At 41.1% G+C, this 20,911-nt stretch overlaps 1 protein-coding gene across 1 annotated transcript in view; it reads left to right on the top strand.

Annotated features, from left to right (window-relative positions):
- Window positions 1-2,147: 2,147 nt before the first annotated feature.
- cdh11 (cadherin 11) overlaps window positions 2,148-20,911 on the top strand; it is a 111,195-nt gene continuing 92,431 nt past the window's right edge. Inside the window, exon 1 of the mRNA XM_023962938.1 lies at window positions 2,148-2,615. The gene's annotated coding sequence lies outside the window, so the exon portion shown is untranslated. The remainder of the gene's footprint in view (window positions 2,616-20,911) is intronic.

Below are 20,911 nucleotides of genomic sequence, written 5' to 3'. Positions count from 1 at the left end.
TGCTTGAGATCACTTGGTGTAGTCAGAGTTGGAGTCACCATCCATCACAATCATCTCTGAGCTGCTCGCTTTCATCGTTGTGCTAGTTGTCATAACGCAACTGTCTTCCTCTGCTGCAGGTTTCCTTCGTGTTCCAAGGTGCACGTCTGTGGGAAGCCGAGTAAGTCGCCGGTTTGAACACTCTGTCCTGCATGGAAAAAAACATGAGACAGATAGAAAAATGGCAGAAAATGACATAAACATTCCACATGGTGAAAACAGGAGAACCCTTTACTAAGTCAGCTTTTGGAAGTTATTTTAGGCTATTTGTTTCATTTCTGGTCCATTTGAGCTACAGGGAAACGGGGGGGGGGGGGGGGGCAGCTGGCCTCCTTGCAAAAAGCTTAGCCCCACACTTGCCCCCCCAAGTTTTGAGTCAATAATAGTATCATTACTGACAAAAGTGGAGAAATCCTCAATGCAAGCTTCTTCAAGAATTGCAACAATAAAAAACAATAAAACAGTTAGAAAAATCATATTATAAATCCTTTCATTTGTGATGACCTTCCAATCTGCTGTTTTGCCCCTGGTCCTTTGTGTTTTGAATGCAAACATTTAGAATTCTGATCAGTACCTTTTCTTGTTGCTTTCCTTTTAGTTGCCTGGTCCTTTTTGAAAGTTTCTTTGAACCTTTTTTGATTATTTTTTATTGTAGCTCTTAAAAATGATTTCCAACGTCTGAATGTTATCAACAGTGAATTAGTTAGATGTACTTGCTAAATCGATCAGATTAAAGTGGTAAACAGCTTGGTATCATGAGAACCAGTTTCACTTCACCAGCTTTTATTGCTCTTTTTGTTTTTAATTCTACACTTGTTTTCCTGAATAGGATTTCATTGCATTCATGCTACATGAGGCAGCATCCCTCCTGAACACCATTGTTTTCTCTAGTTTTGATATGAGGAGTTATAAGTGTATTTAAGGGGTCAAAAGAGGCAGGAAAAACTGCATTAAAGTGTAAAGATTATCATTTATTCAGACTTCTTTTTTTTCTTGAACAAAATGCTTTTTTATAAAGAATGAACATTTGAAAACCTACACATTTTTTTACCTCTTTAGTTTTAAATGAAAGTTCTCTTTTTACTGCAGTCAGTTTTTTTAATTCCTTCACATGCACAAATATAAATTACAGAACCATAAAAAGGTTTGGGATAAAAGTTTGCTTTGATTGTAAATTTGTCCAAAATGTCTACTTCCTTTACATTCTGTTTGGGAATATTAATTTTACTGTTTACTTATTGCATTTCTTCTATAATTCTACTTTCTTATTCTACTGTTTTCATACTGTATTCTTTTTTTTGTTTTTTTGGTGTATTTGTTTCTGTGAAGGCTGTAGACAGTAGAGTAGGAGCACTGAGAACTTGCCCTCCATGTTGCAAATGACAAATACTTTGAACCGTTATTTTTGAGAAGTTGGTGTGTTGTTGACATACAAGACAAGGAAACACTATTTTAGAATGTATAGCACCTTTTCAGATGATTTATGGGAAATGTAGCACTTTTCTACCATTCCCACACGCGCACACACACGTTCACACACTGATACCAACTCTCTGATGCCAACTTGGATGTATAACTGAACATTAAACCAATAGCATCTCAGAGATGAAAGTTTTTTTTTTTTGGCCTCTATTCCGCCCCCTGACTCCTGTTCTCTTCTCTGATTGGCTGGATTTGTAACCCCGCATATGCTCTTGGAAGCTGCGCTCAGCCAATCGGAAAAGAACAACTGTTGCATCCATTTACCTTCCTGTGATGCAGCATCTCACGGAAGATTTGATCGGGAGGGAAGAAGAGAGAGAGAGAGACAGAGAGAATCTGCCCCAGAGTAGATATTTCCCATAAATGTTTTTGTTTGTTTTAAATCACAAATATAGTTTTAAAAAAATCATCTCCTGTGTTTTGATTGGTCACAGACAGCTCATTTTACACGCTGAACATTACAGTAACAGAAGATTAAACAGAAGGAGCTCAGATCTGAGAAGAGCGCGCAAGGAGAGGGATCTCGTTTCCGACGCCCTCCATCGGCAGCGACGTTCCTGTCTGCCCCCCTCCCACCCTCCCCCGCCCCCCTCCCTTACCGCCGCCGCCGCTGCGCACCCGCTCCGATCCCCTCACAACGCTTCAGAGGCTCAGAGAGGGAGGACGGAGAAACGGCGCCGGCTGCACAACTCCAGCAGAAGGGATGCTACGGTGAATTCCTGCTCTTTTTCTGCTCCAGCACCCACCTCTTCCTCCTCATCACCACCATCTCTGTCCCCCGCCATCACCCCTACTTGGAGACCGTATCCAGTCGCAGGGGGTGCACATTCTTTTTTTTTTTTTTTTTTTTTTTGGTTTGTGTTTTGGGGTTTTCCCCCCTTTTGCGCTCCAGGTGGACAGCTGTGATTTTCATCCATTTCCCTCCAAGCGCACGAGCAGAAAACTGTTTTCTGATTTGCATCGAAGCATCGGGCTTTTTATGGAGTGGATGTGTTGGGCATCAAGAGCGCAACTTCAGAGAAGTGACCGTTTTCCAGCGACTTGGAGACATTTCTTTGGTGGAGACGGGCTGCGCAAGGATCCTCACTTTCCAGGTAAGATGAGTTTGAGGACCCATACATTTAAACACGGGCTCCGGGAATGTCTGTGTTTGGCTGCAAAAGCGACATGAGGGGTAACTGAGACGTTTGGGCTCCCGGGATGCTGCAGGAGCTCCTGGTTCTCTGACGCAACCCTTGCTCCTGGAGAAAACGTTCGCATACTCACTTGCGAGAGTGAAATGGATTTCATCCAAATCGCAGTTCTTGTATTTTGCGCAGTAATGCTGTTGATCCTTAGTTGCGCATCCTGGCTGTTAACATGCATACTCTTTGCCTCTCTGGTCCGTTACATTTATTTATTTATTTGGGTAGAATTTCTCTAAACACGCGCTTTTTTCCCCCGCGAGTTTGTCTGTGTGTTTGCGCTCGCGTGCGTCTCAGCGCACCTGAGCGGCCGCGCACAGAAAAACCCCTCAGTCTCCCTGAGACTCCGCGTGACGGAGGCGCACAACTTTTCCCACGCACAGGCCCGGTGGGGCACTTCTTTTATTTCTCTATTTTTGCACTAAATAGATTTTATCTAGCGGATGGCTCTAATTTGTTGAGTTCTGGGACGCGAATTCCAAAAAACAAAACAAAACAAAAACCAAAAGCCGCGCGTCCGAGCGCGCTCTGCGTGCGCTTTTCACCTGCGTAAAGCTGCGCTCCAGTCCCGGCTTGGAGAGCCTTTGGAGGATGTTTGGATGGGAGGGCGGAGCATCTGCAGCTTTTCATCCTCTTTGGTATTCATGGCACAGCTGAAGATTTCTGCTGTCAAGCAGGCAATACCCCCCCCCCCCCTCCACACACACACACACACACACACACACACACCCACACACACACACACACACACACACACACACACACACACACACACACACCTCTCCAGCTCCCTGTCCCCCTCTCCTCCTTTACTTGTCTCTCCGTTTGCGTTTACCTCTGCCTTTTCTTTTTCTCTTCCCTCCCCCTCTCAGGTCTTGTGGGAGCCATTGAGAAAATCATTTGCTGCTGTTGTATTATATTCTACACGGGAGGGGGGGGGGGTCTCACCATCTCGGCCTGGCTGCTTTGCTGAGCTGCTCCTTGCAGTGAACTGAAAAAATAACCAAAATACATGAAAAAAACGAAAACAGAAAAACTGCAGCAGTTCAGAAAGAAAAAAAAACTCAGTAAAAGAAATGTCTTTGTGAGTTTTTCCTTGTTCACACAACATATTCAACATTTTGGAGGTTTCTGTTTCATTCAGCGTAATGTCTTTCGAAGAGTCCAGGATTTTAGTTATCGTCATGACAGAACCTAAAACTGTTTGCCCAACTTCCAGATTAACTTCTTAAAATTCCCAGAGATGCTGAGCTGATGAGGATAGGGCTTGTGGTTGTGAGGAAACTAGCAGGTCAGAAGATCAGAGGAACAAGAGCGTGACTCCTATCAGTCTGTGAGGAGGAGAGGAGGCCAGCGTGACTTCCATCAGCAGCCTACTTTGTCTCATTCTCTTATGAGAGCCACGCTGTCTCAGTCCGTCTTCACTTATTATCTAAGGAATGAGCAGTTCCTGCAAGAGAGCTGGCTTTTCGTCTGTGAAAAGGTGCTTTAAAGGCAGCAGAAGCCCGAAAGTTTGGGTGAGGCGTTCACAGAAACGCGGCTCGGATGACAGATGAAAGTGAGGTTTCCCATTCTCGCAGGAAACCGACACAGAAATGTCGTCTGAGTTCTTGGCTTTCACGGGAGCTCTGTCAAGACTTAATTCATGAACAAACACGCCGACGTGCACATAAATCTGTGCACGCCTCAAAAACTGCAGCATGCAGGTTCATGCTGACAAAAAGGGTCTCTGGGGGTTTTGAACTTTACCTCTGAGGAACTTTTTTCACTGTATTTTAGTGTCTTTAAACTGTTTGGGGGGAAAAAGTTGACTTTTCTCTTTCCAGCCTAACCTTCCATCAAATGCTCCGTATGGGGGTCTTCAATGAAACAATTCAGAGCCCAGGTTGCTTTAATTTTTTCTTTTCTACATCCTAAAAGTGATCAATATTTAAAAAAAAAAAAAGGATAGTTCAAAGTCTCTGAGGCATCAAGACTGACAGATGATTTTATTAGACTGTAATGGTGGTGTTTGTATTGAATCAGGCAGCAGCTGCTCGTGCTCGCATGTCGGAACGCTGTAAACAAGCGACAAACAAGAAGAGGCTCGGATGAAGACAGGGGCGAACGCCAGGCTCTTCAGGGGGACGACAGAGGGAGCTGTTGGGCTGCAGCAGCCGTCGCTCTGCTCTAGCTGCCCCCCTACGCACACACACACACACACACACACACACACACACACACACACACACACACACACACAAGCGCACCCCAAACTCCCAAACACACACGTTTTGCCTGCCTGGATAAGCACCCTGGCTGGTTTCTGTTACCTTCATATTACCTCCCAATGAGATGGGGGGGGGGGGGGGGGGGGTCTTAGGGGAAATTGAGTTCTGCCTTGGTGGTTCTTTGTTTCGTTTCCTCGCTGTCTCGCCGACAGATTCGATACAAACCAGACTAACATCAACGTCCCACTGAATACTTTTTATCTCCATCTCTATCAGTTTTGAATTGATGCCATGTCGATGTTTACACTGACTGCTGAGTTGCTATGGGGGAGCTATGGGATTATAACTCTAATCTTCTGCCTGAACAGATTAAATGACAGTCAGTAATTAGTGTTTCTGACCTTTAATCCTGTTACTTTCCTCCTGAAAGCAGTAGCTGGTTGGTCTTTATTTACTGAGGGTGAGGAAACAATTTTCTGGGTATTTTTTGCACTCGAGTTGAGACAGGTGGTTGAGTGTTGTTGACAGAGTCCGCTTCCTTGGCCTCAAGCATGCAGTCGTATGTTTTCTTTTTCCTGCGCTCATGTGGTTCTGATTAGTCCTCCTGTTTTCTACCAGTCAGCTCTGTCAAATTACAGTGCACGAGTTGCTGTTTTCTTTTTTCTTTCCCACCATTTTCTGCCGCCAAAGAAAAGGACAGGAAATTAATCAAATCTGAAATCGCTAAAGTGGAAAATATCTTTATTTGGAGGACAGAAAAAAATAGTTCTGCTGAAGTCACGAGGTTGCGAACAGGAAGCTGGATGGCGGCCAGATGTGAGGACCAGCGGATTTACTGCCAGGTGGACACGCTGCACTGCAGGTCCAATGATGGTGAAGTCTAAATCAATGCTAATGCAGGATAAATGAGCGATTCGTCGATTGATCAGAATACAGTGCAGACAGCTACATTGATTAATCCACATATTTGATCAATGTGTGCACCCAACAGAGCACATACCTGCATGTGTGTGCAGGTATGTGCTCCTCCTCGAGGGTTTCACATGTTGTCAGTGTAAATCTATGAGAGAATCTGCAGACCGCCTTCATTTGTCTCAGTTGATGTCGGTGCATCTTATTATCTGGAGCCTATTATATGTATGGATTCATTTGGAGTGTTTACTGATGTCGAAGTAATTTTAGGAGGTACACAGGGCTCTGTCAAAATGTCAGTCTGTGTATTTTACCAAAAAAGGTTGTAAATATGCTAATGCGGCTAACAAATAGCAGTGTCGGACTGTGTTTTTTTTTTTTTTTGTATGTGTTACTAACAAGGTTGAGAGTTAGTGTATTAATAATAATAATATTTCTTTCAGGTATCGATTTTTTTTTCTATGTTTCAAACAAGGTTGGGAGTTACAAGCATTGTGTGCAACGAGGCTAATGTGTAGCGTTGTCGTGCAGTTTTTTTTTTTTATGTATTATTAGCAAGGTTGGAAGTTAGCGTAGTCACAGTAGTTTGTTTTAGCATATCAGTCTGTTGTTTTACGTTTGCAAACAAGGTTGGGAGTTACAGGTGTTGTGAAAATGCTAACACGGTTAACGCTTCTTACATGGCTAACGTGTAGCGTGTTACAAAGAGGTCTGGAACTACTGTGAACGCTGTTAATAGTCTGACCGATTGACAGGCTTATCATTGACTCTTGTCTCACTTAATGCGTCTTATTAACCCTTGTGCTATTTTAGATGACCCCACCCTCACATTGACGTGTTCTCCCTACCATGACAAAAGTGGATAAAGGTGGAAAGATTTCATGTAATCCATGGACACCAGTGAAGATCACAAATCATTGAAGAAAAACGGTTCAGAGCACTGTCTAGTGGGTCTAGATGACCCAACTCCCAACGTTAAAGTGCCTAGGATAGCACAAGGGTCAATGACATACAGTAAGTTCATAAATAGACCCTTATAATCTGGTGTGCCCTGTAGAGCAGAAAATATAGTAATTTGTTTCCCGTGACAGTTGTTTGGTGCACTCAGCTGGCTCCTTGTCTCATGATGCATGTCCATGTTAGAAATTAAAAGTTTAACTCATTTTTGGGGGATTTCTTCAACATTTTTCAGTCAGAAAACTATAAAAGAAGATGAGGATGGGATGAAGTTCAACCTAAAAGGTAGTATGATACAGATTTTGTTTTGTCTTTGTGTTGTGTGAGGTTCTGTGCTTCCCCAGATTAAATACAAATCTACAATTGAGAAGGCTTCATGTTTGAAGGACTTGTAAGAGAAACACTAGAGTACATAAAAAAAAGAAGAAAATATGGATTCTGTCCGTGGGTCAAGGAGAGATTTAATGAGTCGCTTGCTTCTCATTACTGAGTACAATAATTAACAGTGTGCTCATGCGTGTGTGCGCTTGCAGGTCCATTTTTCCTTCCCAGCCACCAAAGAAAAGCCTCTCACTCTTTTTTTTTTTCACCTCAAACTTGGTTTTGTCTTTAAATGTCTCCATTATTCTTTCCATTACTTCTCCAGATCACTGAGACGGTTTTGGACGCCTCTTGTAGAGTTATCAAACGTATGTCAGCGTCTTCTTCACAAAGAACAGTCCGTCCATCTGTCTCCGCCTCAAGTTCTGTTAAACTTGCAGCGCACACACAGTTTTGGGGTTGTGCTTTCAGTGACGTGAGGATGATTACAATAATTAACATGGTTATGTTAATTGAAGCAGGCTGACTTTGCTGATGGAACAAATTTGTGAAGGTGAACTCTGTGGACAGCCAGCCGAGACCCTAAAGGAGGAGTGTCTTTGTGCGTGTTGGTGTGCATGTCGGTGACAGACAGATCTGCTCCAAACAGGTGTGGTGCCTCTAAATAGAATTAGCCTCCCAGAAAATGTGCTGACAGAAATTCTGGCTGAAACCAGATGCTAAATATGCCATGAAAATAGCTTCAGAAGTACTTTGTCCAAAGTTCCATCTTATTCACAACTCTAAATGTTGATTCCATAGCTCTGCTTCTGGTTCCCCAGTAGATCACAGGGGCTCCTAACAGTTGGTTTAAGGGTTGGAGGGAAAAACTGTGATAAAAAAAAAAACATTTTTAGCTACATTTTGTTTGTAAGAACTCTTACTTGGATTGCACATTTTTTTCACAAACTCCCTGAAAAGTTTGCATGTCTTGTTGTTGTAAATCTTAGGAACTCCAGGCTTCAGGACCAGTGCCATGTTTTTGTCCTAGTCTACCGGTTGCTGAGGTTAGGTGCATCCGAAGATCTGATGCTGTCTGGGCAGTAGAGGTTAGATGGGAACCAGGAAATGATTCATTGATGCCCCACCCCTGATGTAACCATCCTACGGTCACTGTTGGTCCTGTCTCGAACATTCAATTGTGATCTTCATTCTCGACAAGAAGATGTTGTCCACTCATTAACAAGTAAGCAATTTAAGAACAGAACATCTTGTAATATTTCCCAGGAGGCTCAGTGCTTGGATGGATTTGTCTTGCTTAGTGACTTCTCAAATGCCTGACTAACAGTCGTCTTTACTTAAGATACTGTTGCAGATCAGATGTCAGGTGCACTCATGAACTTGAGGGTGGGTTAGCCCAAACTGATGTTGGAAGGTTTTTGTCACAAAGGGTCACATGACTCCCAGCAAGTCAAGTGTTAAGGTCCAACTTCAAATGAACATTTTAATGCTTACTAGCCCTTTTAGCTTCAGCGCCATTCTTTCGACTACTGTCTATTCAACTCTTCAACTGTTGACGCAATTAACGCAATTCAAACAGATTCTAAAACAGAGATAAACCGCCTTGTGCTGATATGCAACACTTTATGCTAGTAATGTATTGCACATCAACTAAAGTGTTGCATAATGGCGCAAACCCAGTACGAACGGTCAATAAATCATGGTATATCAAAGAGCATGTAGTATGTAGGTGTAGCTGGTGATATTGCTGGTGTTAAAGGGTTAAAACTGACTGCAGTCACTATGTTGACTGAACTGTGCTAAAAAACAATAGAAGAAACTTGGAAGAACATAATGATCATTCACTTTGTTTAAGTCCAAGTCAAGTCTCCGATCAATCCAGAATGAGTTTTCAGTCTTAGCCATGCAAATTAATGTCAGAATTCTAAACAGGAGGATCAGGGAAGTTCTGAAACTGGAGCAAATTATGAGAGCCTGGACCCTTCCTAACACTGTTGAACACGGAGTGGCAGCCATCTTCTCTATATAGGAGATTGATTCTGAATCTCATTCTATGTGCAGAGTCCAAACTATTCACCAAAACCACTCTAAGATTATTGCATGTCCTTCAACTAGTCAGAAAAAAAGCAAACAGAAGCTGCAAGTTCCCCAACCTTAGACCACACTGGAACCTTTTTCTGTCCCTGGTAGATCAACAGGAGATCATCCCCAAATACAAAAAAAAAGAACCCAGCGTGAGACAATAGAGTTTCCTCAAAAAGTGGCATCTTGGCATCTCAGCAACACCGTGACCTTCAGCTGGATTGTCATACGATCATTGCCTTACACACCACTGCTGTTCTGCTGTCTCTTAGACTAACAAGAAAGTAGGAAATGAAGCTGAGCGACACGGCACACAGCATACAGGTAAAAAAAACTGCATAATGAAACGCTATAAACATGAACTTCAAAGGCAGAGGGAGCAGCTAACTGTTCTAAAGTGTACCATCTGATGTCATGTTTACAGGACTGGCTCTGGAGCTGGTCTTGGATATGTACGCAGCCTATTCAAATCTGATGCTACAGACGCAACAGGCATGTGATGCGCGTCGAATGAACATACTGAACGGGCAATCTTCAATGTGCTTTTAGCAGACTGTGTTCACACCAGGCCATCGCTACTTGATACTAGCGCATGTTCGCTACCAACAAGGTAGAGGCTTGGTGTCCAAATCTTGAGAATCTCGCTCCAGGCTTTGTCTTTCACAGCTCTGTTCCAATACATGAAAGACTTTGTGTCATAGAATTCAAATGATTAATTTTTCCTTCACGGTCAATTTTTATAAACGGTTAGCATTTCTGTGTTTTCAAGGACACTACCCATACGTCACTACCCAATCCGAGTCCCTGATTGGTCAAAGATAAACTGGTTTAACTTTTAACGTGCGTTCAGTCGGCACCCGTTTGCACGTAGAGATGCGTAAACGCGAGAGTTTTGAATGTGGAAACATTTACGCACTTTTATATAAACTTTTCATTGGAAGTAGTCGCTTGGGTGCGTGTTTTTGAGCTCAATGCGAACGTAGCATAAGAGGCTGTTGCTTGTTTTTGTTCTCAATACTTTTGGTGTTTATCGTGCAAAATAAATTTGCTTCTTTTGAGAGAGGTTAATCAGTTACTTTACAAATATTTGAGGTTATGAGCTGTAGCATTTTGTCTGGTCATGAAACCCACAGAGGATTATGTTCCTCCAAAGGTGATTGGTTAGTTTTAGCTGCAGATGTTTTGAGATGATCTGATTCAATCCATATCTTGTTGCAAAGTGTTATTTAAAAAAAGCAGTGCATGTCAGTGTGATTCAAATAGAAGATTCTTTGGCTCAATATTTCAAAGAGTGTGTGTATCTCTACCATTAGCCAGTCAGCATACAGCCAAGACTCGCACTTGATGTCAAAGTAAAGCTTTGATCATTTTGAGACTTATCTAGCACTTCTCATCACTCCTGTCTCCCTCTCTTGTCCCATCATCCTCTTCTTCTGCATCATTCTCTCCTAATTCCTCCTTCCTTTCCTGTCCTCTTCAGAACGCCTTCATCATCTTCCTCTCCTTCTCTCATCTGTCCCCGCTGTGCTGTAGAGGAACACAATACAAATCTCCAAAAATAAACAGGTGAGGAGAGATTCAAGAGACTTTTATTCATTGCCCCACAGCAGGACGTAAATGCTGAAAGCTCATTCTGATGTTCGAGATCATGTTTTCTACGCAAATTAGAATGCATTATTATGCTTGTCTTTGCTCATTGGTCCTCCTGAAAGTCATTTTTCAGGGCGAGCTGGGATCTCAGAGTCTATTGGCAGCGCATCAAACACTTTGTGGACAAATGATGGCTCACTTGGTTCATAGAAAGACAGAAAAGCAGTCCACATGTGATGTCAACAGACATTGCTGTACTCAAGTCATGCGTGGACATTTCTGTTTTCATTTGTCAGAGACAGAGCATCACTGCAAGCTTGACCTCTTAACCATAATAACCTCCCTCCCACCTCACCCTCTTTTTGTTTTTCTTTCTGAATCCCACAAGCCCATTTTGGTCTTTTCTGCACTGGTTTTCTTTTTCTCGCCTCCCACAACTGTGACACTAAAAACACACAAAAAAATGTTCTGTGAGCAAACCCTCACATTTTACGACTTGTCATTTCTGCTTTCAGTTTTCACACGTGTTTGTTCCTTCTCCTCTCATTTTTCTCACTTTTCTTTTAAGTCGACTCCCTTTCCCGTTCACTCTTCATCTCTCCTCCTCCCTGTCGTCGCTCCACGTTTCAGTTGCTGCTGTGACTGCTTTGACCTTTTTCAGTGAAATGACAGATATATCCTCTAGGATTGGCTAATTATTATTTTTGCTGCACTTATATATATATATATATATATATATATATATATATATATATATATATATATATATATATATATATATATAGGGGGGCAGATTCTCCGGCCCCCAGTCACTTTTCCTCATCCTGCCACTAATCCCTGTGTGTAATATAAATATTAATCCCGAAATCTTAAAAGCAAAGTTGATTCTGCCCACCAAAGCATGATAATAATGTTATAGAGCATTCAACTTCATCATTTACCAAACATGGACTGGCTTTTTAAGGAATGTTGGTTTCAGATTGAGTCTATCCTTTTTTTCACTCTGCTTCGGAGTCTTTGATTCCAAACACGTGTGGTTTTAATGGCCTACATGAAGTTCAGAAAATCCATCTGGATTTATTCCAGTTCCATTGAGCCACTTTTATCCGTATGCATTTCCAGCTTTAAAGTATGGTGACATCACACTTGTCATTCGTCTTTCTGTCATGTTACAAAAGCAAATCCAATCAAGACTGTTGATATTCTAGTGGCAAGGTTAAACAAACAAGGTCACAGCAAGTGTCGCCCCATGCACACATTTTCACGTGTTAGAGCTGACCATGCAAGGTCAGAGTGCTGGATGTGCATTTGTGCACACGTTCCCATGCACCTGAGCTTTGTCACAGGAGCAAATGAAAGTCCTTCCGGGCAATCTGTCTGCACAAGTCCATTTCACCCAAAGGTGGGACTTGCAAGGTCACGCACAGCTACGTGTTTGCAGAGCTGAGGCCTTCTTTTGTTATTTTGTTGAAGCGGTCTGGAGAATCCAGCCAATGTAAGTCTGCAGCTGGATTGACCGTATTTTCCTCACTATAGGGCGCACTGGATAGTAAGGCGAACTGCTAATGAATGGTCTATTTTCCAACTTTTGTCATATATGAGGCACACCGAACTATTAGACACATTAAGTGAGAAAAAAAGAGTCAAGAGATAAGTCAAACTCTAGAAGCTAAATCAATCAACTCGAGAAGATTTCTGAAACACGCTACACGTTAGAAGTCTTAGCCGCTCTAGCGTATTCACAACACTCTGAACTGCCAACCTTCCTTGCTGGTATTGCTAAAAAAAACGTTACTGTGACTACACAAACTCCCAGCCTTTGTAACAACACAGAACAAAAACACAATTCGACACTACTGCGACACGTTAGCGGACTCACAATAACTGTAACTCCCAATCTTGTTTGCAACACATGAAAAAAAAGACTGATAGCCTGCTGCTAAAACAAACATTGCTGTGATCTCTCAACCTTTTCAGTAATGCATAAAAAAAACCCCACAGTCCGATAAAACTATGCGTTAGCCGCATTAGGGTATTCACAATATCGATAACTCTAAATTTTGATTGGAATACATAAAAAAAACAGACTGATACAACTAAAAACAAATGTTACTATGACTATGCTAACTCAACCTTTTCAGTAACACGTAAGAAAACAGTCCCACACCATTCCACGTTAGCACGTTAGCTATGTTAGCGTACACACAAAACCTTGTTTGCAACACATTAAAAAAAACTGATTCCGCTAAAACAAACAGTACTGTCACTTTACCATCTTGCAACAAATAACACATACAAAAACACAGTTCAACACAGCTACATGTTGGCCGTGTTTGAATTCGCAATGCCTGTAACTCCAACCCCCGTTTGCATCATGTTAAAAAAAACAGAGTGGTACCAAACAGTACTGTGACTACGCTGACTCCCAACCTTGTTAGTAACACGTAAAAAAATCTCAGTTCAACACAACTACATGTTAGCCACATTAGCGTTTTCACAATGACACCCAAGGTTTTTTGCAGCAGAATGAATCCATATATAAAGCTCTCTGCATATAGTGAGCATTGTCAATTAAATTAAATTAAAAAACGTTTAAGTTTGCCTTGTGGGGATGCATGATATTGGCAGCATTAGTAATCAATATTGTGATGTAGATATAACTTGCGATACATGAACAAATACAACTAAAACCATCATTTCAATTTCACTGCAACAGTTTAATTTAAATAAGAGTCAACATAACTTAGATTACACTCCAAATGACCCTCGTCTACATAGGAAGTGAACATCGGACATAAAAAGGCTCCATCCTTGTGGCATGAATGGATCTACTCGATTTGTTAAATACTTCAAGCTGCCATATGATTGTTTTATCACATTTAAGGTAAGCAGTTATCAAAATTTTTGCCGACTATAGCAATATGCGTATTGCACAGCTTGATATCGCGATAACGGTAAATTTGCGATTTATTGTGCCGGCCTATTGCCTTATATTGCAGAAAATAGGGTAGATGAAGCATGAGGTGCACATGTGGTGGAGGAGATTGAAGAGCTGGATGCAGCCGCCATCAGATCCTCACAGGTGATCTGCCTAAAGAGTAAAGTATGGTTTCCTTTTCTATAAAGAGAGCATGCAGAGGTAAACAGATCGACGCTTGTCCAGGCGACTTTTGACCTTCTCATATTAGAAACTGTGTGGCTGTTTTGTTCAGCCAGCCGAGCTGTTTAGAGCAATAAGCTGAATGTCACCTGGTTTGACTCCACACATGAAAAGAAATATATCAAAGAAAACGTATTGCTCTGACATTTTGAGGCTGAGAAAAATCTTTCATTTGTGAGGATTTCCATTTTCTACTTATGTTGCGAATAGTGTATTTTTCTTGTGCAGCTTGAAGGGGTGAAGGAGCTTTTCTGTTGCTTTGAGATGATTTCCAACAGCACACAGAAATGATTCGCTTCCTGTGATTTCCTGAAGGATTCAGCAGAACTCCTGATTTCTTTATTGAGGACTCAGGTTGAAGACATTGGCTCACAACAACTGTTCCATTGTGGTAGATTGACTCCAATCCCACAATATGGTCTATTTTGAAGGCATCACTGAAAATCTCCCAAACTGCAGTTGGACAAACATTCAATAAATGACATGGACTGTTCAAAAATAGAAAAAAAAACCTTACAATTTAGTATTTTCATTTTTCTTCCTATTCTCCAGATGATATGGATATAAAAAGCAAGTTCTGACTCAATCTTAATTTTATTTTTTTCCCTTTTTTTCATTTTTGTCAATAATTTAACTTTGTTGACACAACCACAAGGACTAGTATTGGTAAATGAAATGCTAGTGTCAAGCAAAGTGGAAGTGTTTTACAAATTAGAAGTGAAAAACATTGTTGGGGCTTCATAAATATACGGAACTGTTTAAACCTAAAAATGTATGATTTTTTTTAATGCCAAACTGGTTCAGAATCCAGGTTTATTGGAGGGTAAGAACCAGGAAGGATGCTTTAGCCTCACTTTCCCCTGAACTCACATCCATCGGTTGAAGAGAGTTTTGGCTTCGGAGGCTTTTGAGAACAGCAGACTCGGAGAGGTATGAGATTGCAGCTCAGAACAACAAAGATCTCTCTGTGTCGACCTGGAGACAGAACGTGCATGTGGGGAGGGCTAGCGGGTTGAGGGGGGGGGACCTGGCTTCAAAATGTGGGTTTGGAAGAGGGGGCTCATTGTCAAGCACTCAGCGTGTCCAAGCGCTGCTTTGGAAAGGAGAGAATGGGGAGGGAGCCAGCAGAGGGATCGCTTTGCAGAGGAGGATGTTTGAGCACAATGACCCTTGTGTTCTCTGGTGTCTACCTGACTTGATGGTGTGTGTCAGTGGGTTGAGGGTGAGGACTGTGACGTGTGATTTACCGTGCTAGCTGGGGTCATTACACATTTGTGCTCAGTGTAATGGCCTGAAAACAACCAATCAGCTTTCTTCACTCAGCTTAGAATCACCTGTCTGTCATTGTAAATATCCCAAAAGTCCCAATCCAATCACCTTTTGATCTATTCGAAAAGTGTTCCTTGTGCTATTTTAATTATGAAATTATGAAAAGAAACAAAAATAATAAACTGTGTTGTTTTATGGACATAGTTTCTGCAGAGTGGCAGAAGTTCATTAGAAATTCACCTCTGAGTTGTGAGCGGGAGTGTTGGCACCATTGCTAAGACCTTGAAGCAGGAAGTTTGTGGCCCACCCTGCATATTCTCTGCGTCAAACTGCATTTTTTCATCTGCTCCTGATTCACAACGATTTGGATAATAAAATACTCAGAAATGCTATTTTAGGCTTAATTTTAAGTATTAAGTGCCAGAACATGTTAAAAAAAAAAAACAACACAATTTTTGGGGGTATTTAATAAAAAATTACAGGTCATTTCGTCAAAAATCCACATCCCGACCTGTTTTGAACTCAGAATTCAGCTTTCTGAAGCCCCGTGGATTTTGGAATTTTTTTTTCATGGAGAGCCGCTCACTGACTCAGGAATGTTGCTTCATTTGCTTCAGTTTCTTCTTTTACGCACGTTTGATTTATTCTAAACAATTATAAAATATCTTTACTGTATTAATCTGAAAAGGTTTTCATTGCAGTAATTTTTTTTGTCTTTAAATGTTTCAGAAACTTATGGCAAACTTTACCTTTAAACCCTGTTACTTTGTGGTGGGTTTATATTATAAGATTACATTTTTTTGTATGTATTCTAAATGCAGCCTTCATCTGGACAGTACGGTTTCCCATTTCTGCACAAAATCCTTTGTTGGTTTCTACTTTGATCAGAAATAATGACCAGAGTTGATGTATAAGTAGATTTATTTGGTTCATTAAAGTAAACTCTACTTTCTCACTTTTTCCTGTTTGCACGGCAAAAATGCAACTTTGAGTAAAATTGAGTAGATTTGACCACATTTGGAACTATTTTTACCCTGCAAATATCAGGACTATGTACAAAAGTACACTTTTTTTTCTTAAAAATGAGATTTTATGAAATATAAATCTTTTTACTTCGAATGAAAATAGCCAAAGTTTAGAGGAGGCTTCAGACTGGGGGTTTTGGAAAAAGGAATTGAGTCTGTGAAAGTGAGGTTTCCAGATGGTGTGAATATTCTCTCTTGTTGTTTTGACGCTGACTCTTTTCAGCTCCTATTTCTCCCATCAAATCTCTTCTCCCCTGCGCTGTACCATGGAAACAAATGAAGGTCTTTTTCTAAAGCTGCCCTGCATCAGAAAGTTGCTAAATTCTACTAAATGGTTGCAATCTGGAGCTCTGATCTCGTCCTAAAGGAGCTTTAAAAGTTTAAAGCCATTAATGGCCTCCAGATGATCAGATCATGACCTGCCTTTAAGACGCAGCGTTCGGCCTGTGAGGTCTCCATGGGCTAATCTGAATGTAAACAGTGGGCGTCACTTACTGGATAAATGGGTGGTGGGTGTGGATGAAAGCCCAGCAGCATGGTGTAAGACCTCGAGTTCTGCCCCTTACCTCCTCAATAGAGCTAAACTAATCTGGGTCAGCTGGGGGACTGTCTGTCTCGCTCTTTCTCGTTCCCATCCCAGCGCCTCAGCGGTTCTTGTTCAAGGACACTCTGACGAGACACATGGTTGTTGATGCGCACAAAGAAGAGCTGACCTTTGAGCTGGAGTGTCATCTGTCAAAGCACTTGGCGAAAGCCTTCTGTTAGCGCGTGAAGGACTGCATCCAAACGTCTGTCTTGTTTTGGCATGTCAGCCTCTCTTTGCGCTCCTTTCAATCCAGGTACTGTGACCTAGTTACATATGTTAGAGCGAAGATTTGACTCTCCTCTGCCAGGATTTGTTCGCCACAAAGGGCCCGCTGAAAATCAAGGGTGCTCCACGTTTGGGTCTTCTTCTTGTCTCTTCATCTCTTGTGTTTGTTTCGCCGTAATTCCGGAGGGTCAGGGTGTCAGCCGCTGCACAATGGGACAGCTGTATCCAGATCAGCCAGTGAACCACAGGCCCCTGGGGGTGGGATTAGGCCAATTAGGGGCTGTCAATCACAATGACATGTCATGGACAGCCAGATCAATACAGGAAGAAATGGACAGGGGGGGTGGGGGAGAGGGCGGGACAGATTGGAGGATGGCAATGGGGGGGAACTGGAAGAGTGGGCGAAGCGAGAATGAGTAGTGGCAGGATGGAGAGATGAAAGGAATAGGCAGAGGAGGGAAAGAGGTGAAAAGGCAGAGTATTTTACGATACCAAACAGCAGTGGTCCCCAACCTTATTTAGGGTTTAATGTCAGACAATATTTTCACGGACCGTACAAGACCGAAGTGGGGATATGAGTCATTTCTTTTTTAGAATACTCCTTAACTTTGAGGGTAAAGTTTATCTTCATCCTCTGTAAAACATCTGCAGCAGCTTTAAACTGTATTTGTACACTCGATTCCATGTAGGAAAATTATTATTTTTATATATAGTATAGTATAGTAGTATTTTATAGTATAGTATTTTTATAGTATTAAAATACGATGTAGATTTTCCCTGAACCCAACTCTCACAGTGGAAGCTTAAAAAGTCAGATGCCTACTGCAGCTTTATCCGACTTGTAACCCTTGTGCTATCCTAGGCAGTTTAACATTGGGAGTTGGGTCATTTAGACCCACTAGACAGTGCTCTGAACCTTTTTTCTTCCATGATTTCTGATCTTCACTGGTGTCCATGGATTACATGAAATCTTTCCACCTTTATCCACCTTTGTCATGGTAGGGAGAACACGTCAATGTGAGGGTGGGGTCATCTAAGATAGCACAAGGGTTAAAATCACTGAAGAAGTATAAATAAACTATCCAAAGAACCAATAAATCAACGTCAAACATGAATCCATGTGATTATTGTGCTGCTTATAAGCATTAGTGATCCATCCATCATTTACATAATTTAAACATGCTATGATCACCGTGTACGTGATACGAACGTTTTACATTTGTGGTACATGCGGGAAAAGTTTGTTTGATTTACATGGAACAGTAATGGAAAGCCAATCAAGCAGAATTGTGTCAGATTTACATAACAATTGCGTATAAACTACATAAAATACGCTGCGTAACTCTCAAATGACAAACTATTTTGAACAACCTAAACCTAAAGACAAACTTGCTGAAACCTTAGACGGAAATCTGCGAATGGCGAATGCAACACACACTTAGAAATGATGTACATCGCGTATGTATCAGGGAATGCTGTATGTGACACGGCCTTTACTGACGTATCCTGCTGTTACTGTCAACGTCCTTCTTTTTAGCTCAAACCGTTTTTTAACGATGTGGAATAGTTTCAAACTATCTTACGTTTGTTACTTCTTCTTGACAGATAAATATGTTAGTTAGATGTTTGTTTAATCCTCTAAAAATGCATCAATGAAAGTCTGCAATGCTGCAGGAAATACAAAAAAACAAAAATAAGATGATTATGTGGAGCAAAATAAAAAAAAATGCAGGGATAAATAAAGACCAGTGCATTAGTGGAGCATGTAAAGACGTGCATCCCCATTATCCCGTCCCTGTTATAATTTCAATTGTGGACAGGATTGAAGTAGTTTATCATGGTGAGGTGGATCATGAGATATAACCAGCAGATGACAGCTGAAAGAAGAAAAAAAGTTTGCAGTGGAGAAAAGTAAAAACTGATGTGAAACAGAAGATAGTAATGAAAGGAGTACAGCTGGTTAGTAAAGGCGTAAAAGCTCCTATTCAGGAAGTGGGATCCATTAATACAGGAAATACTTTGAAAATAAATGCGGGGCGTGACAGATATATTAAAACTTCTTTCTTTTGCACATCTGTCACATCCAGAATATTGAGATGGGATTAATTCATCACATAAAAGCCCCTGTTCTGCTTTTCCACCCAAAATTTTGGGTTTATTGAGCTACTACTGAATGGACCGCAGAGTCAGACTACAGAGCTGCATTGACGGAAAAGAAGGGATGCAGCGGAAGGAAACAGAGGAGAGGAACTGATGAGAAAAGGGATCGGTTGAGGGTAAAAGGAAAATCGGGGGGAAAAAGGAGAAAATGGAGCAGAAAAAGCTACATTTGGGATGGGGGGGCAGGGAAAGGAAGGATGCACGTGGCACAAAGACGACAAAAAACAGAGATGCTCTTAAGAGTGATGTAGGGATGGGAGAGGACAATTATAAGATGAAGTGAGGATGAAGAGGAGGCTGTGGGGAAAAAAGAGAGAATAAAAGGCCAGATGAGTGAGAAAAAGAAGGAAACCGAAACCAAGAGGATGTTTTTGTTAGAATAAGATGCTTGGAACATCTGGAATGACTCTCCAAAACTTCTCTGGCCTTTAGAAACTGAATGTGTGCTGATAGAGGGGAGGATGGGGGTTTGTTAGTCTAAAGCAGCGACGCACACAGACGCACCGCAAACACGCCTGACACACTTACACACGCCTGGACGGACTGTAATCAAAGGTTTGATGAAGGAAAAAGGCTGAGACTGAAAGAAAAAGAGAGAGGTGGGGGTAGAAGGACAGATGGACACAGATTTGTTTCACCTTTGTCCTCAAGGCCACCAAGGGCCAGCAGTCGTCATGGGGAGGAATGTTTAATTTCCACATTTACGTCCTCAGATCACTCATGTGTTTGCGTGGAGGTTCTACAAAATCTAGTTTTCTTATCGGACACGGAAAAAGTGGAGGTCATAGGAGTCATGCATTCTGAATCTGCTGTTGTTTTTCCCTTTAACTAATGTTTAATGTCTCTCATTGCCTTGAGAGACACTTTTAATTCTTTTAACCTTTCAACCCATCCTACACCTTTTTTTTTTTTTGCAAAAAAAGCAACTTTTTTGCAGTTTTGGAAATCATTTATGCTGAAGCTTCACACAAAGACTAGAAACTAAAACAAATTCTGCCATCATAAAATTTATATAATCCTGTTTAAAAAAAAGTTGATTTTATTTTATTACTATTTTTTCATGTCAGTAGTTGCTACGACTTCTCCTGAATTAGTACTATTTGTTATCTATTATTTTGAAGTTTGAAGTTTTATCTGTTGTTTTTTTAATCAATTGGTTCTTTTTCTTCTGAAGTAACTCTTTTGTAAAAAAAAAAACAAGTTTTATATATTAAAATATGATTAATATAAATTAAATAACTTATAAATATAAATCAAAATATTATATATTTGATATTTTTCAATCGTTTTAGAGTTAAGCGTCGTGGCCAAAACAGTCACATTTGACGTCCGATTTTGATCTATATTTTTTCTGCCTCCTTTTAGATTATTTAACAAAAATAGAAATGACGGAATTTGTTTAAGAAATACTATTTTATTTTAACGTTTCTTTTGGTACTTGGCCTGAACACAAAGTAAATACAAGCTGTAAAAAATGTTTGTAAAACGCTGCAGCAGGTGTTTTGTAAGCTGCTGCTAGCTTTAGCATTTTGTAAAGACTTTTCTCACTCGACAGACCGTCTGTATCAGGTTTGGAAATTATTAATACTCCCACTTTTGTTAGCAACAGCCTTCAGACAGATTTTGCTGTGTGTGGTTTGTTGCTCTAACTCTAAAGTCACAGAACCGAAGCAGTTCCGTAGAACTCTTCTGTTTCAAGAACAGGCTTT

The sequence above is a fragment of the Oryzias latipes genome, chromosome 15 (assembly GCF_002234675.1).
Source record: "Oryzias latipes chromosome 15, ASM223467v1".
Classification (NCBI taxonomy): Eukaryota; Metazoa; Chordata; class Actinopteri; order Beloniformes; family Adrianichthyidae; genus Oryzias; species Oryzias latipes.
The sequence above is the reverse complement of the archived record's forward strand: the minus strand, read 5'-3'. Positions and strand labels throughout refer to the sequence as shown.